The sequence below is a fragment of the Antechinus flavipes genome, chromosome 3 (assembly GCF_016432865.1).
Source record: "Antechinus flavipes isolate AdamAnt ecotype Samford, QLD, Australia chromosome 3, AdamAnt_v2, whole genome shotgun sequence".
NCBI lineage: Eukaryota > Metazoa > Chordata > Mammalia > Dasyuromorphia > Dasyuridae > Antechinus > Antechinus flavipes.
The window spans coordinates 122,560,385-122,587,825 of NC_067400.1; the positions used below are offsets into that span (position 1 = coordinate 122,560,385).

The following is a 27,441-nucleotide window of genomic DNA, read 5'->3' on the forward strand; positions in this document are numbered from 1 at the left end:
TACAATATATATGTGCAGAACTGAGCCTCTTGTTACACAGGAAGAATTGGATTCAGAAGGTAAAAATAACTTGGGAAGAAAAACAAAAATGCAAACAGTTTACCTCTTAGAATGTTTTTAAATGCATAAAATGAAATTCATACCAACATAAAAGAAACCAGTGACATTGAAATGCAGTTAATAAAATATGAAAAACAGATTCATATCCCCTAGATTAATACCTATTGCTCTAAAAAGCTGAGTTAATTGGGACCATAGCACCACTGAGAGTGAAAGTGAAGAAAAGACTAAATTCTATTCATATTGAATATTGAAAACTATCTTTGCATGTATTTGAAAAACAAAATATTATTTAAAATAAATATTCTCTTCTCCCTTTCATTGATTTTGTATTTATTTCTCTATTTGTTTCCCTTTAGATTATAAATTCCTTGAGGGCAGGAGCTGTCTTTCTTTTTTATTGATTGTATAACTAAACACTTAACACAGTCCTGACACATTATAGGCAAAATAATAAATACTTGTTATATTGGAAAAAATAAATTCTATTTCTTTTATTAGAAAGAAAGGAGGGAAAAGTTAGAAGAGACAAGAGGAGGAAATTTTGCACATCGTGTAGTAGACATGGTCTCAGGATTTCTGTGCCATTCTGGTTGGGACAGAAAAATGAGAAAAGCACAGATCTCTCTCTTTATTTACAGAAAAACCTACTGTTATTCATAGAGCATGTGAGTACACACACACACACACACACACACACACACACACACATCAAAATATATTAGCCTCACCCAGATTTATGTATATTTCCACTCAATTTTTCTATTTAATAATACTTTTTTTACCTTTCAAACCTTTGATTTCATTGATTTAGGGAAATCCCAGTGAGGAAACTCCTTCCATTAGTGCAGATGAAACTGTTCTACAACATATAGTTTTAGAAATTTGCCTAATAGCACTAAGAGATTAAGTGATTTGTCAAAGTTAGTCATTGTATCTAAGAGGAAAGATATGAAGTCAGATTCTTCTTTTACGTAAAACTACCTATATCCCTCACTTTCTTTACTGGAAGAAGGGACAGATAGTTGAATAGTAGTAGCAACTATCTCATCCCAAATGAGACAGTAGAGAAGAGTGGAAAGAATATTACATATGAGATCAGAAGTCCTGAATTGAAATCATGACTCTGCTATTTATTATTAGTTTGATACTGGCTAGTTCATTTCCTTTCTAGGGGCCTCAGTAGAAACTGAGATAGGAATAGGATTAAAAAAATGAGTGTTTGTTACCAGATTGATTTATTTATGCTATGTCATAAGCAAGTTCTGGATCATTGATTGAGGAAAAGGCATTAAGCTCATTTTTTTATTAAAATTTTGAAAACTTGATTATGCAATAAAAATATTTTAAAATTCCATCTCTCAGCTTCTACAATAAGTACTAAATACTGAGGATTAAAGAAAAGCATAGACTAACACAGGAGTGAGTTTGTAAGTCTTGAGTAATACAATTCAGCTCACTTATTATCCACACATTGCATACATGTCACTGTATGTGAGACATCAATGGATAGAGACATAAGATTCTTGAAGTATTTACCATCTAATGGTAGAGAAGTCATATATGCAAATGAGTGATATTAAAGGATGCCCTTTAATTTTCTGCATGACAGGCTTTTAAATATTTGAAGAATAATATTTGCATGAAATGAAAGATTAGCAATTTTATTTATAGATACATTTCTTTTTCTTTCTTTCTTTCTTTCTTTCTTTCTTTCTTTCTTTCTTTCTTTCTTTCTTTCTTTCTTTCTTTCTTTCTTTCTTTCTTTCTTTCTTTCTTTCTTTCTTTCTTTCTTTCTTTTTTTTTTTTCTCAAGCAATTGGGGTTAAATAACTTGCCCAGGGTCATACAGTTAGGAAGTGTCTGAGGTCATATTTGAACTCAGGTCCTTTTGATTTCAGAGTTGGTGCTCTATCCACTAAGCCACCTAGCTGCCCCGATACAAATATCTTTTAAGAGAGGCAGAATGAATTAGTGGATAGAGGCCTGACTCAAGAAGATATAGATTCAGTTCTGGTTCCTGACCCTATGAAGTGAACAAGTTCTTTCTAAAGTTCCTTCAAATTCTATAACTATGATAAGTTTGTGTCTAAAATAAATATATGTTAGTGATGATCTTTGTGTCAGAGATATTCATGATAGTAAGAACCTCAATTCATAGATTCACAATTAGAAAGGACCTTAGAAGTCCAGCCCCCTCATTTTACTTTTTAAAAATAATAGCTTCCTATTTTTCAAAATACATGTAAGATAGTTTTCAGCATTCATCTCTGCAAAACCTTGAGTTCTAAATTTTTCTCTCTCCTTGCCCGCTTCCCCTATCCTAGAGAACAAGTAATCCAATGTAGGCTAAATGTGCAATTCTTCTACATATATTTCCACATTTATCATGCTGTACAAGAAAAATCAGATCAAAAGGGAAAAAATGAGAAAGAAGAAAACAAGCAAGCAAACAACAACAAAAAGATGAAAATACTATGTGATCCACATTCATTCTCCACAGTCCTCTCTCTGAATGTGAATGGCTCTCTCCATCACAAGACTATTGGAATTGCCCTGAATCATTTCATTGTTGAAAAGAGACAAGTTCATCACAGTTGATCACCATATAATCTTGTTTCTGTGGAAATCGTTCTTTTGGTTATATTCACTTCACTTAGCATCAGATCATGCAAAATCTGAAATCAGCCTGCAGATCATTTCTTATGGAATAATAGTCCATTACATTCATATGTCATAACTCATTCAGCCATTCCCCAATTGATGGGCATCCTCTCAGCTTACAGTTCCTTGCCACTATAAAAAAGGGCTGCTACAAACATTTTTGCACATGTGTGTCCTTTCCCCTTTTTTATGACCTCTTTGTAACCTCCTCATTTTACACATAAAAAAAAAACAAAACTAAGACCACTCACATGACCCTGTCCATAGTCATTTGAATCATTGCAATAGTCTCCTAGATGTATTTACTGACTTATAGGCTCTCCCCTTTCATATAGAGACCAAATTACATGCATGATATCTCTAATATCCTACTTACAATCATGCAGTTCAAAATATCATAAAGTTTTATGAAAAGGAGAAAAGTAAAATACACTCTTAAATGATTCCCTTGGATGGATATAAATCCCCTGACTAATTTATATTCCTTATGATCAGGATTCAGAGAAGCAAGTTGATAGAGTGTAAAATATGCTAGTTTCAGATAAAGAGGGCCCACCTCTTTTACTTATTATGTGACTGGCCTTGAATATATCATTTAACTATTTTTTAGCCTCAATTTCTTGCCTGTATGATGAAGAGCTTGAGAGGTCCTTTTCAGTTTTAAATCAATGATCCTATAACTGACTATGTGAGTAGCTATAAAAGTTCCATCTTGGTCTATTGAACTCTCTTGAAAAAAAAGGAGCATATTTTTTGGTGATGGTGGTATGTGGGAGGTGTTGACTGTTTTTGGAGGGGTTAATTTTTTCTATCCCCATTCCAACTTTCTGCCAATCTTCCTGGTCTTTCCAAAAACATAGTAATCTGGTAATTTCTCATGCAAGGCAAAAGGAAGATGGAAGGGAAAGTCTAGATTTTTGGTGCCTTTTTTCTTGTATAAGATGAGGGCAAAATCTCTTTCCATCTGCCTCTTTCCCCATTTTCTTCTCTCCTCTTTTCCTCCTTTTTTACACATCATCCTGAATGCCTTTGGGTCAGAATGCCAAATATATTCTTAGTCATTTATTCTTCTTATTCATTCAAACGGGAGAGAGAGATTAAGGGAAAAAGACTTCAAGCTCCCATACAGAGTATTTTAAAATACTCTCTGTATATACATATATAAAACTTCGTATATATTCACTAATGCACACATATCATATTAAATATCTATTTCCTGAAAAATGAGGTGAAGAACCTCAGAGCTCCATATTGCTCCTGTCTTTCCCTCTCCCCCAAATGTTTTGGCATCATTTGCTATTCCAAATTCTGTACATCTGCCCATTTCCATTGGGAGATAGCCAGGTGGGTGTGTTGGAGGAGGCAGATGTACATTCCACTTTGAGTGATTGTATCATACACAGAGCTCACTATTCATCCAAATGAGTATCAGACTGAGAACTTCACAATTTCTTTCTTAGAAACCTTTCATTCTGCAATGAAGTACAGCCACCTCAGGGGTGAAACATAGTGACCTTTAAATATATTATGAGAATGCCTCTTAGTCCTGCAGCAAATAATGAGGGTTTCAGTAAATGTTGCATCCATTTGAAACCTTGAGACAATTTAAAGAGGAAACTAATAATTATTCACGTTAACTTTGAACCCAGATACCAAGCTGTATATCATTGCTTCTGCAAAAAGCTTTTTCGCCTAACTATAAAATCATGAAGCTCAGTGTGATCAATAAAATCTTGAAAAGACAAGAAAGTAACTTGACAATATTGGTATAATCTCAATCCTCAGCTGATTCAGAACAGCTCTATTACCTAAATGCAAATGAAACCTCATTAAACATTTGTTATCAATTATAATATGTAAATGCCAACTTGTACAGATTCTGACACTTTTATTGCTCTCATTTCTACAACTTCCACTGACTGCAGGGAGATTGGGCTCATAAAGTCTTATCTATAAGAGGACATGTAATAGAGTAAAAATGGTGCTGGATTTGGAATTGGAAGGGAGAAAGGAAACAAGCATTTATTAGGCACCTACCATATGCTAAGTACTGTGCTAAGTGCTTTATTTCAGCTTCACTTTTTGGCTACTTAAAGGGAAGAGCATTAATAGTTCAGGGGATTTGTACATTTCAGTACAATTCCTATGAAGTGACATCTGTATGTTCTCACACACAAAGATTTCTTGTGATTTCACTGTTATCTCATTAGGATAACCATGCCCCTAGGTTGGAACTTATATCTCTGGCATTTCTTTGCCCTTCTTTTCCTGTCTCCTCTCCTCTCTTCACTAATGGAGCATTTTCTTCCTCTCTACGTTAGCTCTCATCTTTCTGCCTAGGGCTGATATATTCTTTCTTCTTTCAGAAGGTGAGGCAGCAGTAACCAGGATGGATAGTACCTGTGAAGAAAATTTATAACAGTAAAGTGTGATATGACCATCATTCCTAACAAAATCTTATTTCAGCCTCTTCATTGACTAATTCTCATCCCAGTCCTGCCTAAACCTTTCTAAATTAAAAAAAGGGATGATTATTTCAAACATTGATGAATGAGAAAATGCTTATTAAATAGTATAATTCTCTCTATTCAGTTTAAAAAATAATCATGTCTTCCACATCCAACTTCTTCCCCTAATTACAAAAAGAAGTCAGTCAAAAATATTTGAGGGGAAGTTCCTGAGGTAAGAAATCTACTTGTGGTAAAGGTTTCTCAGGGACCATCCATCTTGAAACAAACAAACAAACAAACCTAAACACTATTTGTCTCTCCCGTCCCCCTCCCCAGTTTCAGAGTACTACACTGTGGCAAAATGGAGTACTTAAAGGAATAATTTATTGTCTTACTGGATAGAAAAAATTATGTGCTTACTGGAAATATATCATAACCTAGGCTATACAATGTGGTAGTAATAACATCTCCTTGAAAATATGGCAAAAGTTATTTTTTCCTATTACGATTATTATTTTTTCAATCAATATGCCATATTAAGTAAGAACTTTTGCATTTAACTAAGAGTCAGGGTTTTTGATTGCTTTTGTATGTGTGTTTATACATGTGTGTTTATATTTATACACATATATCAACATATGTATTTGTATATTTGTATATACAGACACATATACATATACATATATCACTTCTATATCATCTAAGTATGTGTATTATACGTATGTGTGGATGGATGGATGGATGGATGTGTGGATATAAATACATATAGATAGGAAATGATTTTCTCATATTCTGTCCAGTACATCATTTTATATTACAATTTTTATATTGTTGAAAAAAATAACCAGTTTGAAAACAGAGTGAAACTTGCATAATTGGTAAAAACTGAAAAATCATGGTATATGAATGTAATGGAATATTTCTGTGCAGGAAGAAAAGTTGAATATGAATAATTCATGGAAACATGGGGAAATTTTTTATGAACTAATAGGGTAATAGGGAAAGGAACTAGATCTATGATATATTGATATGAAACTTTCTTTCTGATACAGTTTGACACTTTCTTTGCAACTTCTAGGACTGGGGGATTAGCTAAAATATTTAGAAGTTAATTAGGTGAATTATCCAGGATTATAAAGTCAGTATGTGTTGACCAGACCTTGAAATCTAGGAGTTTTTGAGGTAAACTTTTTATCCCATCATGCTTCTCATGTGAACTGATACAAAGCAAATAAGCAGAAACAAAAGAATAATACACAAAAATAAATAAACATAAATAAGCATAAATAGGCACTTATGTATATATACATGATATATGTAGCAACTACAAAAATGTAAATGAAAAGATTACTAAAAATAAGTTCAACTCTCAGTAACTTCTGAACTATATAATAGTCTTCCAATAAATATTTCTGCCTCCAATCCACACTCTTCCGTCTTCATTCCATTACCTAGATAATTTTCTAATGTTTTTAGTTTATGTCATTTTTTTCCTCAAAAACTGCCAATGGCTCTTTGATATATGGAATAAAGCAGAAATTCCTTATTCTGACAAATTCCCCCCCCTTCCCCAATCCCCAACTTGCCATCTAGATGGCAAGTAGTTTAATATATATTAAACATGGTAGAAAAATATATGTTAAATCCAATATATGCATACATATTTATACAATTATCATGCTACAGAAGAGAAAAAGTGAAGCAAAATAAAATACACGCAAACAACAACAAAAAGTGAAAATGCTATGTTGTGAATCACACTCAGTTCCCACAGTATTCTTTCTGGGTGTAGATGGCTCTTTTCATCACTGAACAATTGGAACTAGTTTGAATCATCTCATTGTTGAAGAGAGTCACATACATTGGTATTGATCATTGTATAACCTTGTAGTTGCCTTGTATAATGATTTCCTGGTTCTGCTCATTGCACTTAGCATCAATTCATCTAGTCTCTCTAGGCCTCTCTGAAATCATCCTGTTGGTCATTTCTTACAAAGGAATAATATTCCATAACATTCATATACCATAATTTATTCAGCCATTCTCCAAACAATGGGCATCCATTCAGTTTCTTGTCACTAAAAAAAGGACTGCCACAAATATTTTTGCACATGTAGGTCACTTAAAAGTTTTAATTTTTTTTTTTTTTAAGAGAAGCTATCACTAGTCTTACTCAGGAAATTTCCTCAAATTTCTTTGAGCACATTGTCTGGATTTTTCCTTTGTGCTCAATACATTCTTCCCATTCCCTATGTTTTCTACTTTGAAATATATATCTGTCTCTCTATCTTTCTCTGTCTCTGTCTCTGTCTCTCTCTCTGTGTGTCTCTTGTCTTTTTCTCTCTCTCCAAACACACACACACACACACACACACACACACACACACACACACATACACACACACACATTTTGTTTTTGGATGAGATGGTGATTTCAATTTCTCTGTGTGGAATTCCAACTACCAATGCAGATAGATAAATGCTCTACAATTAACAGGGTTAGTTGTTGTTTATTGTTCATTTTTCAATTTTGTCTGATTCTTTATGAATATATTAGAGGTTTTCTTGGCAAAAACACTCAAGTGGTTTGCCATTTCCTTCTTCAACTCATTTTATAGATGTGAGATGGAGGCAAACAGGGTTAAGTGTCCTGTCCTCCAAGGTCACACAGGTAATAAGTGCCTGAGAATGAATTTGAATCCAGCCTTTGTATTCTATCCACTGAGTCACCTAGCTACCCTAAACAATGAATGTTCCCTAAAACATTGAAAAGTTAAGAAACAGCCATTATGTATCAGAGACTAAATATGAACTCAAGTCTTCTGGTTCAATAATAGCTCACTATCCGTTATGCTATCATAACTTCTTATTCTCTCTTTTATATAGTTGTATACATATAGTTTCCTCCTTGTTAAGTTGCAATTTCCATTAAAGAAAAACCAGTGCTTTGTCCTGCACATAAAAGTTTCTTAGTAAATGCCATTGAATTGAATTTTATATTTCAAATATAACATTTGGAATATCCTTTTTTTCACAGTTTTGTGATGTATTTATTCTAGTGCCATTATATTAACTCTTTCAAGGAAGTAGCAAGAAATTTTCTATCATATTTTGGGAAGGCAAATTCTTTTCATCTACACTGTTTAAATCCAGTCTGTTTTAAGCAGTCCACATAATTGTTCCAGGGCTTATTTCTTATTATAAGAAAAAGCTATCTTTCATCATGGCAATTAAACCACATCTAATTCCAGATCTTTTATTGCTCTAAACAGTTGGTTCCTATATCAGTATTTGTGCTTTGTTTTGTAGTGTATCTATTCCTTCTTGGACTAAGTATCCCACAACATGCCTAACTATCTGCTCAACACAGAATAAGTAGTGTCATGTGGATGAATAGTAATTTCATGTAGTTTACCCCACTGAGTTACTTGAGCTTTGTTTGCCTAGAAACAGATGTTTAATCATCTGTTTAAACATGAGTTATTGACCTCACAAATTGTACCTTAGGTTTTACATTATAAATTGAAAAGCCATGGTTTACCAAAGCTGTGGACATATTTTGTTGAGAGAGACTGATTTGGTAGAATATTATGCCAGCTGTATATTATTACAACAAAGGCTTTCTTTCTAAGTTTTAATTTGCTAGCCAGCTATACCTTTGATTCATTAAAGTTTGGAAGTTTATTGATATAAAATTTGAAAGTTTACTCCAACATCTTGTTGGTATCTTGATACTTAAATGTGGTTTCATTTACCTTTTCTTCCTAGAATACTTAGTGTCCAAGAGACACAAATTTCAAGAATCATGTAATAGTATGTTTTGAAAAGCCTATTGAGAAAGAAAATAGCAAGAAAAAAAGAAACAAAAGGGAAGAAAATTGCATGACATGCTACATTATGTTGAAGATTTCAGGATTTCTATCTTCATCTAAAGTCAGACATTCGGTGCTCACATATCTGTAATGATGCAATACTAGGAAGTTTCATCATCCCTGCTGATGCCTGATTTGCAGATTAGATGGAGTCTGTACTCTTTCAGATTCCAAGTATATTTTCTCTCCTGAAGCAATAGTTTCTAGATCTGGAGATGAAGTATATTTTAAGTAATTGATAAGTTGTCACAATATTTCTAGTTGTTCTAATGGAATTAAAAGATAGGATCAGGACAAACTCAAAACCTTCTGTCCCTAGAGATCCTTAGAAGAGATTGATACAGTTAGCTTAGAACCCAGATTTTAAAGATGCTTGTTGATGATACAATTACTTGATGTAATACTATTTGCTACTTTAAAACAAATTGTTTTTATTCTGTAAAACAATGTAATGTTGACTGACAATAGTTTTAAGAGGACTGTGTTTCTTTTGGGCTGGGGGCTAAGTCCTTTAAATCAAGAATACTAGAAAGAAGAGATTATGTATAAATCTACTAAGAGATCTAGAAATTTATACAATTGATCAAAGTATAGGGTGCTATGAATATAATTTTTATATAAATCAAACAATTTTAGTTAAATTTAAAAAATGAGTTTGTCCATAGTGAATCATATGGGGGAGTTGAATTACAGCAGACTCCAACTCTATTGGGAGAAGAGGAGACATATGCCCTATGTATGGGAATAAGTAATTTTGAATATTATTAACTGAAATAAACTACAAGAGATGGAGGAAGAAACTATCTATATCCAGAGAAAGAACTGATAAATAGAGGTACGTAGGATGATTTTACACACACACACATACACACACACACACACACACACACACACACACACACATTTGTGTTTAATGGTAGCTATATTTAGGTTGGAGGGAAGGAAACCATTTACATGAATTATTACATATTTAAGAGGAATAGCAAGTTTTACATCATAGATTTGCAGTTTCCTGTACAATCATCTTTTAAAAAAATTATACTATGTTATGAAATACTTGTTTTATCCTAGAAATTAAAAATAAAATTAAAAGTTAAAAAAAGTATGATCCAGTCTCAAACTTAGAACATTCAGAATATAATCATAAGGTATTAGTATATTTTCAAACTACCTGTAAAAATACAGAAATTAAGTTAATGAGGAGGACCATTATCAGATAGCTAATGATAAACCTTGCTTTGAATAAGCCTTAAAAGAATTTGAAAGAATTGGGAATTCAGGTGAGCAGTGAACAGGTATAATCTGTAGAAGATACCTCTGCATGATTGTTGGTGGAGTTATGAACGAATCCAACCATTCTGGAGAGCAATCTGGAATTATGCCCCAAAAGTTATCAAAATGTGCATACCCTTTGATCCAGCAGTGTTTCTATTGGGCTTATACCCCAAAGAGATACTAAAAAAGGGAAAGGGACATGTATGTGCCAAAATGTTTGTAACAGCCCTTTTAATAGTGGCTAGAAACTGGAAAATGAATGGATGCCCATCAATGGATGCTGGGTAAATTGTGGTATATGAATGTTATGGAATATTATTGCTCTGTAAGGAATGACCAGCAGGATGAATACAGAGAGGCTTGGAGAGACCTACATGGACTGATGCTAAGTGAGATGAGCATTATACACTTCGACAACAATATTGTATGAGGATGTATTCTGATGGAAGTGGATTTCTATGACAAAGAGACCTAACTGAGTTTCAATGGATAAATGATGGACAGAAACAGCTACACCCAAAGAAGGAACACTGAGAAACGAATGTGAACTATTTGCATTTTTGATTTTCTTCCCGAGTTATTCTTACCTTCTGAATCCAATTCTCCCTGTGCAACAGGAGAACTGTTTGGTTCTGCAAATATGTATTGTATCTAGGATATACTGCAACATATTTAACATATATAGGACTGCTTGCCATCTTGGGGGGGGGGTGGAGGGAGGGAGGGGAAAAAACGAAACATAAGCGAGTGCAAGGGATAATGTTGTAAAAAATTACCCTGGCATGGATTCTGTTAATACAAAGTTATTATTAAATAAAATAAAATTAAAATTTTAAAAACAAAAAACAAAACAAAACAAAACAAAAAGATACCTCTGCATGTACTAAGAAGCTTTCTCTCTTCTCCTTCCCCAACTATGATACCTTGTATACTTGAGAAAACCAGCACATACTCTCCAGTCAGAATCAGCATGCAAATGACACTCAAGGTGGATCTATGGTAGCATAGCTGGTTCTGTACTCAATAGTGAGACTGAATAGTATTGAAGAAGTAGAAGCTGGAAGCCCAACCAAACAACTTGCCTCACTTCATGAAAATTCAACATGCAGAGGAATATTTATAAGCCTTAGATTATACCTATTCTGTGTGTTACCTTGCTTAAAAGTAATCCATATATGTGAACTTCCTTACTCTTGAGTTTGTGAGAATACACTTCAGATATAAATGGGGAGACTTTTTTTTAAGCTACTGTCCTTATTATACTATCTTAATAAATACCTTTGTTAAAAGCCAATTGTTTGTTGATATCACTGGTAATAGAAACACATGAGTGAGAGGTTGTGAACTATAATTTTTAGGAACTAGACTCAAAAGGTTTTCTAGAACTTTATGAGAGCTCTTGATCATCCAACATGTGTGTGAGTTTAATTTTGGAGAATAATCTAGAGGAGGTGCTACATTGAATTAAAAATATTGCTATTCATTTTTTAAAAATCAGAGTTCTAAAATTTTTCAAATCAATTTATTTTTAGAATATTATTATTTGTATTTTTTTTGGAGTTTTTTGGAATACTGATCACTTCATTCTATATCACTCCATAGGAATCTTCCTGAGTTTGTCTGAAACTGTACCTTTCAACTTTTCTTATAGCACAATAACATTCTATTATATTCACACACACCATAATTTCAGTTAGCTATTCCTTGATTGATGGGCTTCCTCTTAGTTTCCTGTTCTTTGCCACTACAAAAAGAACTATTATAAACACTACTTGTACCAAAGGATTCTTTCTTCTTTCTTTGATCTCTTTGGGGGTACAGTTCTAGTAATGATATTACTGAATCAATGGCAATGTTCAGTAAAGTTTGGACATAGTCTCGAATAATTTTAATGATTTTTTTGGTTCCTATTTCTCTCCTCTCCCCCTCCCCCATGATTTCCTTTGAGAAATTTCCTCTTGTTCCTTTAGATGAATTTCATTGTTATTTTTCTAGCTTTGTAAACTAATTCTTTAGTTTTTTGAGTTGTGTAGCATTGAATAAGTAAGCTAATTCCAATAGTGCTATCATTTCTGGTATATTTTCTTGTCCTGCCCATGAGCAATTTTTCCAATTATATAGATGTCTATTGCCATGAAGAATTTTTTGTAGTTGTAAAAACATAGCTCCTGTGTTTATCTTTGCATGTAGATTCCCAAGTATTTTATATATCCTGTAGTTATATTGGATAGAATTTCCCTTTGTAGTTATTTTTATTTATTTTTGTTGGCAATATACATTAATGTTGACCATTTAAGTGGATTTATTTCACATCCTATAATTTTGCTGGTTATTAATAGTTTAGATAATTTTTTTGATTGACTAAAGTTCTTTAAGTAAATCATACCATCAGCAGAAAGCAAGAATTTTGCATCATATATGTATATATAAATATATATATTTACTCTCTATATACATGGAGATAGAAAGATGTAACTAGGGGCAGGTAGGTGATGCAGTGGATAGAGTACCAGCTCTGAAGTCAGGAAGACCTGAGTTCAAATGTGATCTCAAACACTTAACACTTCCTACCTGTATGACCCTGGGCAAGTTGCTTAACCCCAGACTATTTCAGCAAAAAACAAAAAAACAAAAAATTATATATAACTATCCCTTAGTTTCTTTTTTTGTCTTATTATTCTAGTTAGAATTTTAACACTATATCAAACAATAATAGTAAGGGAAAGCTGTGTTTTATCTCTGATCTTCTTGGACAAGACTCTAGTTTATTTCTATTACATATAAAAATGGTTCTTGATTTTAGGTAGATATTATTTATCATCTTAAAGAAACATCAAAGCATTTCTTATGTTTTCTAAGATTTTTTAAAGACAGAAATTAGTGTATGTTGTCAAAAGCTTTTTCTGAACTTATTGACTTAATCATATGATTTTTTTTACTATTTTTATTATTAACATAGTCAATCATTTTAATAGTTTTTCTGATATTGAATCAACCCTGTACTTTTTGAGATAAATCAAACCTACATAATCTTTTTTGATATGTTGCATAGTTCTCTTTGATAATATTTTATTTAAAATTTATGCATCAATATACTTTAGAGATCTTGGCTTGGGATTCCAAAAGTTATGTGGCTTGATTTCATGGGGTTCATAAATTTGGATGGAAAAAAAATTACATCTTTCTTGTTATAAGCCTCTAAGTGAAACAGAGCATTTCTTCCTATTACATATGGAAGCAACAAACATCATCCTGAAAAAAGTGTTCGTGGTTTAAGCAGATTGCCAAAGGGTCTATCACACACACACACACATACACACATACACACACATGCATGCACAAAATACATTGAGAACTCCTTGTCTATGTTTCTTTCTCTGTTTTTACTATCCTGATTTAGGTAGCAAGATCATATTTGTATCATAGAAGGAACTTGGTAGAATCTCTTTATTTCCTATTTTTACAAATTGCTCTTGTAACAATGGCATTAATTGTTCTTTGAAAGTTTGATAAATTTTGCTTGTAAATCTATCATTTCCCAGAGTTTTTTTGGGGGGAGGTCATTTGTGAATTTTTTAATTTCTTCTTTTGGGATTGATTTATTCAAACGCTCTATTTCTCATCTTGTTAATCTGAACATTTTACACATTTTTTCCTTCAAATATTCACGTATTTCCCTTCAAATATTCACATATTTCATTTAAGTTTTTGCATCTATTGGTATGCGGTTGGGCAAACTAGTTTCTGACAATTTTGTTTTTGTCATTTTTTTTCATTCTTGACGTAGGCAATTTCATTGGTCTCTTTAAAGAAATCAAAAAGCTAATGATTGAAAAAATTCTAGTTCCTAGTTTTCTTTAATAAATCAATGTTTTTTTTTTTACTTTTAATGTTGTTACACTTTTTCAGATTTTCAGGATTACTAGTTATAATGTTTAATTAAGATTTTTAATTTTTTTCTGATTTTCTATAAAAAAAATTCATGTCAAATTAATTGATCAATTTTTTCTCCCTTCTTTTGATAAAAGTGTTTGAGCAATTAGTTTTTCCTTAAGGATTGTTTTTGGCTGCATCCTACAAATTTTGTTATGTTGCTTCATTATTATTATTAATTTTAATGAAATTGTCCATGCTTTCCCTAATTTTCCTACCAGTTCTTTAGGATTGTTAGACTCCAGTTAATTTGTAATTCTTTCTTCAATGGTCTTGTTGTTAATGAAAGATGGATCTAATATCTCTTTAACTATTTGTGATGATTTTATGCTTTTATACACGATCAGGTTTTGTATAAGTGCCATGAACAGAACACTCCTTTCTTCTTGATGTTCAGGCATGTCCAACTCTTTGGGATCCCATGGACTAAATTGTCCATGGGATTTTCTTGGGCAAACATACTAGAGTGATTTGAACTCAGGTCTTCCCTACTCTAAGTCCAGTGCTTTATCCATGGAGCTATCTAGTTGTCTCCTTTTTACTGACATTTAACAATCACAAAAGATCTATCACATTTCACTGTTCTAAAATTTGATTCAGGTGTTTATATTCTTTTTTTTTTTGTTAAAATTCTCTAGTTCTAAAAAAAATCTTTTTTCCAAATTTCTCATTTATTTGCCAATTTTTACTCTAATATTTTCATTTATAATATTAATTTTACTTAAAAACAAAACAAATCAAAATGAAATAAATCAAAAACAAACAAAAAACAAACCAAAACTGCTTGCTTGATTTCTTCTAGGGATTCTAGTTGCTGTTGTAGCTAAACTATGTTTTCTTTTAAGGCTTTGCTTATAGATGTTTTGGAGTTATTCATCTTTTCTAGGTATATGTCTGGGCTGTCCCCGGCACCAAAATAATTCTTTATCATGGGAAATGTTCTTGTTTACTCATTATTCTAGTTTTACTCCCAAAATTTCAATTCTTTGTTAAGGTTAAGTTTACCACTTGTCTAGATAAAAACACCAGCGTCTTGTATCATATTCCTCTGTGTTATCTGGAATCCTAGCATGGCATTCTCTGGTTAGTGAGTTTTTCAGTGATCATAGGCCAACTCAGGCCAATGTGCTGCAAATTTTTAGTGGGCCCTGAGTGGTCTTATCTAGGATATAGTCTAATCTAGACAGGTTCACTGCCCTCCTGGATTTAGATTTTTAAGATCCAGATCTTAGTATGTCTCTAAGTAGGCTTACCTCTGGGACAAACTCCAGTAGTCAACTTCATTGTTCCACAGGTTCAGAGTGGCAGAACTGTAGGTTCTCCTGGTCTTATCATACCCATCCTAGTCACTTGTCCCTCAGCTGAATTTTAAAGACAGCTACAGAGTAAAAGTGACCACCCCTGATCTGAGTTTAGACATTGAAACCAGGATTCTAATGTTTTGGGGATCAGAACAACAGAGTTCCCATCCTTTTCTCCCACAGTTCATGTTCAATTCACTTATCTGTGGGCCAAATTTATAATTTTGAGGTGGAAAAATGACCAATTAAGATTACTCTCAAGAATGAGCAATCACTCCTATGGCTGGTGTTCTTAGATCTTTGTTTCTTCTGAAGAGACCTTGTCTTCATTATTTCTACTATTCTCTCTTCCTCTGCTATCTTAGCTAGTCCATTAGTGGACACATTGCTATCTTAGCTAGTCCGTTAATGGGCATGCAATATTAATATTTCTCCTCTGGTTGAATGACACAGGAAAAAATACTTGGACTCACACAAGCCAGGGAACACTGTCTCATCCCTGCACCAGAATTTTTATATAGAATTTTAATGAGTTTTGTCTGTTATCACATTCAGAGAAATAATTTTGTCTGCCTTTCAGCCAAGCCATCTCTTTAGCCAGAGATAATTTGTAAATGCTATTGGTGAATTTCTAATTACATTGTTTTGGAAGGAAAAGAAATTAGACTGAGACATTTACCATTTTGCATAGAAAATAATATTCAAGGATATATATGTAGCATTTTAAGGAAAAGATAGGACTAAGGCTTTTTCAAAAAGTCAAAACACCTATTTGGAAAATGAAAAATTCAGTTAGTTGGTGATTTTCTTTCCTCAGGGCTAGGCAAAAGTTGTGACTGTATGATTTTTAAAATCAAAATTTGTAAATATTTTGGAGACATAGCTTGAGAGTAAAGAGACTAGTTTTAATCTATGTGCTTCAGCTGATTTTCTGGTTTAGTCAAACTTCATTTCATAATATCTCTGAGAAACCTTGACTTGTTTATGAGAAAAGTATTATGCAAGTTCTTATTAATATGCTTGCCCTTGATTTTGCTAAGTAATATACCAAGAGATATGATTGATGGGCAACTGTAGGAAAATCCCTCCCCTTTGACGAAACAACATTCCTCAAAAAGGACAGGAAGCTATTAGATGCAGGAAAATCTTTCAAACAGGGATCTAACCTATTGGATAAATAGATAGCTGCTTATGGTAGTTAGTCCAGAGGGAAAATGGATACTCTCCTCATCTGAGTTTTTCCTTTGTTCTGAAACTCTATCTTTAAGTACTCCAACCCCAAACACACATAGTTTTTCTTTTATGGATAAAATTACAGCGGAATAGACATTAGGATCACAAACTTGAAAAGGGAATATACTTCCTCCTCTACTTCCATATTTGAAAATTTCTAGCCTTCTTTAAAGCTCAGCTCAAATACCACTTCTTAAAAAAAAAAAAATCTTTATTGATTCCCTGAATTTCTCTCCTCCCACCAAGTAATTTAACAATTACTTTCAATATATTTCTCTCTCCCTATTCTTTCCCTCTCCTCTGTCTTTCTGGAATCCAGCACAGCTGGAAGCTGGAAGACCTATCCTTCAATAGGCTACAGGACATTCACTTGAGCTGTTTGATTTCCCACATGGTTATAATAGACTGGGATGCATTTATCACTATACTTTTTCCCTTTATTCCCCCTCCCCCCTCCACACACACACCATGGTTTGTACATTAACTACTCCTGAAGTAGATCGCCTTCAAAATCCTATTTCAGCTCTAAAATTTCAGGAATTTACATCATTCTGTTTGAGTCTCTGTACTTTGAAGTACAATGACAGAGCAATGTTACTCATAATTTTAAACAGGTTCTGGTCAGTTCTAAATGTAATTGATTTTTGGTATCCTTTTGGTCCTGGATTTTCTGATGGACCTAGGGTTAGACCTGCCAGATCTAATAATATGCACCTGTCCTTTAGGAAAGTTACCAATTCTGATAGATAAATCATCTATATAAATCATGAGATGCTAAGGAAGTAAACCACAGAATGAGAGCAAATGAGTCTATTTTCCTATTTGAAGCTCACCAGAGAAAAATGCTTTCCTGAAAAAATTACTCTCTTCCTTGCAAGAAAACAAAAAGGTATCTTTGTCTATAAAAACAACAACAACAACTTGAGATTTGAAGTAATTCCTGAGATATTAGAAAAATTATCTATCTGGGTACTCTTTTTCACTGATTCAGGTTAAAAACTGTTTAGTTCTTCATAGATTTAATGAGTTGCTGTGGCCAACATATTTATGAATTAGCAGCCAAACTTCTAGTGAATAAGCATCTCCCCATTTAACTGGGTTAGCTATTGGATGAGAACAACCCAGCCTGATGGTGATGACACCTTAAACTTGGTAGCATCTAGAGATTTAATTTGCTTCAATGCAACAGATTTTTATTAAACATTTAGAATATGCAGTATAGTATAGTAAATAGAGAGTGGGGCTTGGGTTCAAGTTATATTGAATGTGTGACTCCGGGACAATCACTTAATCCCTTGTTACTCTAGGCTACTCTCTAAATCTGTAAATTGTACAGAAAATACTAATATATATTGTTAAGAGAGGAGTTCTGGGATTTCCATATCAAGATGAAATCAAAGATTTAGTTTTTGTTTCTTTCTCTACTATGTGCAACATGCTATACTGGGAATAAGGAATCTAGTTCCTGTTTTTAGTGAGTTTACACTTTTCTAGAAAATAATGAAACTTCTACCTCATTGTCATAACCTTAAAAAAAAACCATGAAAAGAAATTAAAGAAGACAGCAGTTGAGAATCCATATAGGCATAGATACTTCAGGTTAAAAAACCAAATCTTTGCTTTCCTCTCTTTAAAAAAAAATTTCTCTTTCCCATTCTTTTCTTTCTATTCCTTCTTCTTCTAAGTACTTCATCATTCTTTTCTTTATTCCCCCAAAAACAATGTTTGGAGACTTAATTATTCAGATTGCCCTTACCTTGGTTGGTTGTTTGACAAATGATTGCTTAGTTTGCTTAAATGATTTTCTTAATTTGGTTCATATTTAATTCAAGTCAGCAAGTATTTATTAAGTTCCTACTGTGTGAAAGGCATTATGCTAAATTCTAGGGGAAAAGGATTTTAAAATGAAAATCTCTGCTCCAAGGAGCTTATATTGTACTGGTCTTTTTGCATTCATAGTCTTGTTAATTGGCTAAAATTTGGTTGATATATTATGAATTGTCTTTCAAAGTCCAAAAAAATTTATTGCACCTTTTATTCATAACTATCATTAAGATAATTAATTTCGCTTTTATCCTTAAAGAAACCCAATATAGTGAGGGGAAGGGAGAGATGACAAGATCAGATCTATACTTTATGAATATCTTTTTTTATAGCTTTTTATTTATGCATGGGTAATTTTACAGCATTGACAATTGCCAAACCTTTTGTTCCAATTTTTCCCCTCCTTCCCCCTCTCCCCCCACCCCAGATGGCAGGATGACCAATACATGTTAAATATAATAGAGTATAAATTAAATACAAAATCAGTATACATGTCCAAATCATTATTTTGCTGTACAAAAAGAATCGGACTCCGAAATATTGTACAGTTAGCCTGTGAAGGAAATGTGAATATCTTTTTGATGGCTAAGTAGAAAGGATACAGTGAGGAGAGACTTATGGCAACAAGATTATGCAACAAAATATATAGTACTTATCCATTTTGGTCTGTTATGGGAAAATACTTCATCTATATTGTTTGAACCTAGATGCACAATGGCTAGAAATTGTCTAAAATTCAAAAATTATAATAGAGGTAAGGCTCACCTTGAATATTATTCAAAGAATCCAGACAGATGCTTAAATCCCAACCAAATCTTGGATTGGGTTTATGTTTATGTTTTGGGTAACCTAAATTGTACTGAATGTTAATACCTACTAGATAATCTACATCTCTACCCTTTTCTAGAAATTGCCTACGTGCCATTTTGTATACTAGTAATTTTATCTGAACTCTATATAATGTAAACCGCACAAAGGCTTGAAGAGTGAGCTACACCTTTTCAAACTCTTTCCGTTGTCAAATAATATTTAAAATAATCTTCCTAAAACTTTTTTATGCGTTAGAGTTTGTTCTCAGCTAATTCTATCTTTCTACCTACCTACCATTTATGTATCTTTGACTACCATACATACAAAACCATAAACAAAATTCATATTATAAATATGCACAACCAAGCAAAACAAATTCCCACATTGATTATGTTCAAAAACCAGATCTCATTCTGAATCATTTGTCCAAATGTGTTTTCTTAAGAGATGATTAAAATACTTCAGCAGTCTTCTGGGAAAAAAATCTCAATATTTATTATATGGAATTAACACTAGTTATTAACTCTAAGAAAACAAGTCTGAGACATTTCTTTTTCTGGCAGTTGTAGAAAGAAAAAAAAGAAGTAATGTTTTGCTGTGTCACAATAGACTGGTACTTATATTTTATTTTACTGAATTTTCATAAAATGGTTCTGAAGGAAGATAATAATGACTTCAGCCAAGAATATCTATCTGTTCCTTCACAAAAAGGTGTATTGATTTTTTACTGATAGAACTTAAGTCAGCATAAAACATCCCCTCAACAGTCAAGAAGCTACTCCCTTTTATTTCTTGTTGCCAGAGGCTCTTCAAATTCAAGGTTGTAACAAAACTCCTGGGGAAGTGGGGAAGTGGGGGAATGGAGAAGTGAAGAAGAGAAGAGGAAGACCCTGAAAAATTTCTGTTTGAACCCAAAGGCATGCATATACTTTCTTCTGATCTCATGCATGATACCTTCAGTAGGCATGGCCAAGATGGTGCTACAGTCAGATAGTGGCTTGTGTCAGAGCTAGGACTTAAGCCATGATCTTTCTGACTCTGAGGACATTACTCATTCCCTATATCATTATTACTTTTTATTCTATGTACTAAAACACTGTTGTCTTTTATTCTTGAAGAGGAACAAAATGACATCACTATGTCAGAGTCAAGTTAGTGTGTCCAACTATGGCTGATCAGATCAATATGAGCTCAGAATGCTCTGCCACATATCGAGCGCAAATAGTCCCTATGAACATTTGGCATGATTTCTCTAACTTTGTGCATCTCACGTTTCTTCTGGGCTATTTCAATTCTACTTTGTTCATGCAGTCCAGCACCTTCTTTGATGAGGGCATGCCATGTTGGGCAGTTCTATGCCTGTGTTTCCCATGTCATACAATCAATTCTAAAGTTCTTGAGAGAGTCTTTGAGAGTGTCCTTGTATTGCTTTTTCTAACCACTACATAAGTGCTTGCCCTGTGAGAGTTTTCCATAAAATGGTCTTTTTGGCAAGCTTACATTTGGCATTCAAACAATGTGATCAGCCCAAAGGAGTTGTGTTCTCTGCAGCGGTGTTTGAATTCTTGGCAGTTTAGTTTGAGAAAGGACCTCAGTGTATGATGTCTTAAGCTGCCAGGAGATCTTCAGAATTTTCCTAGGACAATTAAAATAGAAGCAGTGAAGTTTCCAGGCACAGCACTGCTATACTGTCCAGGTTAGTATAGCACAACAATGAGGTCAGCACAAATGTTCTGTAGAGTTTCAGTTTGGTAGTCAGTCTAATAACTCTCCTCTCTCCCACTTTCCTTTGGAGCTTCCCAAACATTGAGGAAGTCTGGCAATGCATATGTCAATCTCATTATGAATGTGAACATTGGAAAGTATACTGCCAAGGTAAGTGAACTTATCCACAGCATCCACAACTTCTCCATTTGTTGTAACCAGTAGTTCCATATACATATAATATGGTGCTAGCTGATAAAGTACCTGTGTTTTCTTGTTATTAATTGAAAGGCTAAAATTAGCACAAGCAGCAATTTTTCCATCCTATGCTGCATCTGAGCTTCAGAGGCTCCATTGGACATATAATCAGCTGCAAGCAAAAGAAATCCTACATTATACTCCCTCTACCTTAGTTTGGTTTGTAGCCTTTTCAAGTTGAAGAATTTATTATTAGTTGACTTTGATACTATGTTCATCCTCATTGAAGGTGTTTGGCTGAAAACATGATATTAAAAAAGATAGAAGCAAGCACACAGCTTTCTTTTATTCCATTGGTAACTGAGAAGGTGCCAGAGTATTGTCCACTCTCCAAAACCCAGGCAAGCATGCCATTGTGAAAATGATGTACAATAATGATGAACTTTTCTGGGCAATCAAATTTTGACATAATTTTCCATAAACCTTCATGACTGAAAATATGAAAGGCCTTGATCAGATCTACAAATGTTATGTGCAGACTTCTGTTCTGCTCCTGGCATTTCTCCTGGAGTTGTTGGGCTGAGAAACAGTTGATAATGATGTTTGGTGCCCAACAACTCCTGGAGAAATGCCAGGAGTAAAAGAAAAGTCTGAACATAACATTTTCCCATAAAACACAATTTTATTTTATTTTTTAAATAGCTTTTTATTTACAAGTTATATGTATGGATAATTTTACAGCATTGACAATTGCCAAACCTTTTGTTCCAATTTTTCCCCTCTTTCCCCCCACCCCTCCCCTAGATGTCAGGATGACCAATCAATGTTAAATATATTAAAGTATAAATTAGATACACAATAAGTATACATGACCAAACCATTATTTTGCTGTACAAAAAGAACTGGACTCTGAAATATTGTACAATTAGCCTGTGAAGGAAATCCAAAATGCAGACAGGCAAAAATGTAGGGATTGGGAATTCAATGTAATGGCTTTTAGTCATCTCCCAGAGTTCTTTCGCTGGGTGTAGCTGGTTCAGTTCATTACTGCTCCATTGGAACTGATTTGTTTCATCTCGTTGCTGAGGATGGTCAGGTCCATTAGAATTGATCATCATATAGTATTGTTGTTGAAGTATGTAATGATCTCCTGGTCCTGCTCGCTTCACTCAGCATCAGTTCAGAACACAATTTTATTACCACTATATCATGAAATGCCTGATTCTGGCTCATGTCACCTTTTTTTCCATTCCAGGCCAATTATCTACTACACTGATCCTGGATGTCCTATGTAGCACAGACATCTAGACTAGGTAGTATATCAAGAGCAAAGGATACAAGTGTGACAGCAGGCTCTGGAAAGGGGTGTAGTAGTCACAGAACTTTAGGGTGTGGCAGCCTGGAGTCTAGTTGAAGGGATTATAGGAGGCTCAGGATCAGACATCCAGTGTTATGCTGAAGGAAGACTGTGTGTTCCACCTCCACATTAGTGCCTGACATAAAGGCTCAGTTGTCCCATGCTAGTTCCTGCTCTGGATAGCAGGCAAAAGGAGACACTGAAGTTTTTTGAGCAGAGGAATGACACATGTTTTAGAAATACTAGTTTGGTCAAGGATGTGTTAGAAGGAGGAAAAGACTGAAGGTAGGAACATTTCTTAGGTTATTGCCAGTTAGGTAGGTACTAATAAGAACTTGTTTCAGGACAGTGGTAGTAGGAACAGAGAGAAATTGATATTTGGGTTGTATCAGCATAGGCAAAATGGAGAATTGAGATAATTATATGGATAATTCAGGTAAAAACCTCTATTTAGAATGAGATATGTTTCTTTTTTAAAAGCCTGAATAGCCTTCCTTGGTTGCCTAATGAATTGTACTCATTGCATAATTACACTACTTTCTGCTTTACTCTTCTTGTACAGATAAATTCATAATGTATGATTTTCTGAAGTATAATAGCATAATGTTCTTCCCACTACCATAAAAATACTTAAGACCAGATTTCATTTTTTAAAAGGTTCCAATTAAATTCTATTTTAAAATGCTAGCTCTGAAAGATTTTAAGGCACTTTCCAGTGACAAGCAAGTGGATTGATTGCCAGAATGTTAGGTTTGCATGCATGGGATTCATTTGTTGTCAAATTAGCAGGTTTATAATTGCTATGTCACCATGCCATTTATTGCCTTAAAAGTTAGCTGTTTCAGTGGAGGGATTGCAAGGCATGTCCCAGGGATGGAGTCAGTTCTGTCAATAGTTGCTCTCCAGGTGTGTGACATTCATTATGAATAGTGGTTTTTGTGTAATTGTTGAATATGTGAACTAAAGAATCTGGGAAAGGAACTGTGTGCTATATAAGCAGCAATACTGTTTCTGCTAACACTTGGCCTAGAAGGGATTGCATAGCATGGGAAGAGGACTATATAACTGAATCAAGGCATTAAAAATTTTTTAACTTTTTTTGAAAAGTTCAACCTATAATAAAACCTCACTAATGTATGTCAGTAAACAAAGTCAGAATTTGCAGATTAAGTAACTATTTTTAAAGAAGAAATAGACTATATATAGAGAGAAATAACTAGGATAGGAGTGTAAGGGCTTTGACTCAAAGTGCTAAGATTAACTGACATCTAGTGAGTAATGATAGTAACAATGATAAACTAACATTTACATAGTTCTTAACTGTGTTCCAGGCACTGTGCTAAATGTGCTAAGTGTTTTACAGTTATTATCTTATCTGACTCATAACAACTTTGGGAGATAGGAGCTATTATTGCCATTTTACAGATGAGTAAAAAGAGAAACAGGGTTAAGTGCCCTCCTATGTTCACACAGTTAAAGTATCCCTTTCTATTGACTTACACTGTAATCATGCTACATGTTTCTGCTGGCCCCATGCTGTATGACATGATCAGGCTTATAGTTTTAGTCTACAACATCTGACAGTTCTCTCATAGTAATGTATTTCTTCTGGTGACAACCTTTCTTTACTGTAAAGTTCCATCCCTATTGCCATCCACCTTATATTACCGGTGATCTATTCTCTTCACCTAGAATAGTAACCTCTAGATCAAACTTTCAAGGATGAACCTCGTCACCTTTATTGATAGGGGTTGTCTATATATCTTGGATAATATGGATATATCAATAATAGAGAAATTTGACCTAATATTTTTCTCAGTTGACATTTCCTCTTTTTATCCTACCTATTTTTACTTAATTTATGCAAAAGTTTTTAAATTTCTTATAATTAAAATTACCTTTTTTTTTTTTTTTTTTGGTAATTGCTCCTACTGTTTGGTTAAGAATTCATCCTCCTACCTATAGTAATGAAAGATATAAAATCTACTTCTCTTATTTTTTTAATGCTTAGGTCAAATATTCATTTTTAAAAATTCATTGTGGAATATAGCAAAGAATGTTGATCTAAGTTCAATTTCTATTTCAACCCAGAAGACTTTTTAAACTAACATCTTTTTGAAAATAAGGCTAAGACAAGGTTTCTTTTGATCAAGACAATTAGAAAAAAAGTTATTGGATTCCTAAGACTGTACAAATCTGGAAGGCAGTTGTAGGCTGATTTAAGATTTGTGGACAGTCTAGGACACTGGGTAGGGAAAGCCTTGACAATGGATGGGTCCTGATTTTAAGGAACTGTGCCTAGTAGAGGCCTTGAAGGAAGCAGATATGTTCATGAACCTCTGAAGGGAATAAAGTCCTTCTAAGTCTGACAGACTTTTGCAAGCAAAGAAGGGAGGTCCCATGGAAGTAGTTCTAAATCAAGCTCTCGAAGCCCACTTAGTCTAAAAGCTGGGAGGATGGGGGTAGGATTGCATCCAGAGGCAACATGGCACTGAATGAACATGAGTCTCAAAGTTTCTGGTGACTAGCTTACTGTAAAAGATCCAAATTCTAGAAGATTTTCTTTTTTAAGACCAGTGTGACTTGAGCAGTAAAGAGAGGTATACTGGAGTTTGTGCTGAGCAAAATTGTCAGTCAGAGATAGCCTCTTTTCATGGCTTGATTTGGTTTTCTTTGGCTTTCTTAACACCACTAGCTTTTCATGTTTCACTTACAACAATGTTTTCCATCTTTCTAACTCTGTCTCTTGTTGTCTCCATTTTTGTTGTAATCCTTGTCTCTGACTTTGGAATTTGAAGCCTGGGTTTGTATTTGAATTGCTGCTTAATGGTCTTGGGGATTTATAAGGACTCATCTTACAGGTAAACTTGAAAGAAGACATCTCCGGTATTGTCTGAGATGCATCTGTTGCTAATAGACTTTTCACCATTGAGCCTTTAAATATTATTTGTGCCTAGGATTTTAGGTAGTGTAGCACCATAGTCTGGAATACTTCCCCAGAGTCAGGAATGATAGAAAGGAACACAAAAATCAAGACACTGGGAAAGCTTACAGCAACTGAAATTAGGAGAACTTTCTCTTTCATCTCATTGCCATTCCTTGCCTCCCTTCTGTATTATCACTTCTCTCATTCCTTCTACTTTATCTTTTTCTCTTTCTTCCTTTCTTTTCTCTCACTCTATTAATTTCTCTATTCTCTTTTCCATTCTATCATCGTTCCTCCTCAACCCTTCCACTTTTCTCCCTAAGGGACATTACAAAGCCACCATACCCCCGTAGTCCAAAAAGGCCTACATTACAGTATAATTCTTTTCATCACATCAAAAGTCTTCTTTTTTGTAGGCTTCTTCTGAGCTTTTTACCACTCAAGTCTTTCTCCAGCCTTAGAATTAGGAGGCTGCTGACCTCACAGGAGGTCTTTCTCTCTTTCCTTACTTCTTCCTATCTCCCCTTTCTAACTCCTCCTTTTCTTCCATCTCTCTTTGTCTCTTTTCAGCACAACTGCTTGGTAACTGTCCAAAACATCTTGGTAAACACCTTCAAAGAAGCCTTACTTCTTCCAGTTATTATGTGCAGTATATAGGAATCTTCAGAGTGGAAGACAGAGTATAAAACCCTTCTCAGCTCTACCAATAGCAGCTATAACAATTCCATACCTCAATACCCTCCTTCTTTATTGTAATTAAAGTAAGTTTGGTAAAATTGGTATAAGCATTGTAAAAGACAGTGGCCAGAGATTCTTGTGAGGTCCTGGGAATTAGGAGAAACTGGTAAGAGTGATTGCTGAGTGGGCAATCACAACTGCCAATCAATAGTTTTGAACCTCATCTTCTTGGTCAGGAGCAAGTTCTTGTTACCAAGCCTCTATTTTATTTAGAGTTAGAAAGGTCCAATACCTATAGAGAAACTATGACCCTAAAACCTATTTCAGTGTAGGAAAGAGGTTTTGCCATAAAATTACACAAAAATAGTGTGGATCCAAGTTGACTTGATTTTCTCTCTGCCCAACGTTTTTTGAAGGTTTCCAGCTGAAGAAAGTGATGTGTGGTGGCAAAGAACAAAAACTGTGTAGGGGGAGCCAAGTTGAACTCTCCATTTCAATCCTTCCTTCTTATCTTTGTTTTGATTAAAATGTTATTTGACTAGCAGCAAGCCATAACTTTGAACCATCTTTTAGTTATGCAGCATGGAAAGCATTAATCCTGGACTATATCCAACATGATGAAAAAATGATTTAAGATCAATATGTTTTTAGCCAATAAAGGGGAATTATGGCAATATACTTTTTATAGCCTGATGAAATAAGATTCACTTAAACAGTACCAGGGGATGACAGAAGAACCATTAAAAAGGATCTATGATGAATATAGCCTATGACCTTTTATATAACCTGACCTCTGACTTGGGATTCTGAGAGAGTAGTGGAATCGATACTGGCTGTAGTTTCTGGGGTGAGAGATCATGTGATAGAATTAAAAGAACTCTGTATTTGGAGTCTAAAGCCAGATTGAATTGTTGCTTAATCTTGGAGAAGTCATTTTTCCTCTGCTAGTAACAGTGAAATCAGAAATGATGGAACAAGCTCAAACTAGCTTGTGTGAACTGATTATTAAAAATTTTAGTGTGCTCATTTGCCCCTCAGAAATCTCCAAATGCTGCAAATCAAGGCTTTATTTATTGTTTTGTTGATGTCTAGAGTTTTAAAATGATGCAGAAAAATTTAACATTTTAAATTTAATTTCAAATTCTATAATGTATATA

General features: G+C 33.9%; 1 long non-coding RNA gene across 1 annotated transcript in view; it reads left to right on the forward strand.

Moving 5' to 3' along the window:
* Window positions 1-27,441, forward strand: part of LOC127553328 (uncharacterized) — a 78,270-nt gene that overhangs the window by 39,595 nt on the left and 11,234 nt on the right. The window contains exon 2 of the long non-coding RNA XR_007951725.1: window positions 21,217-21,296. This is a non-coding gene — a long non-coding RNA (uncharacterized LOC127553328). The remainder of the gene's footprint in view (window positions 1-21,216; window positions 21,297-27,441) is intronic.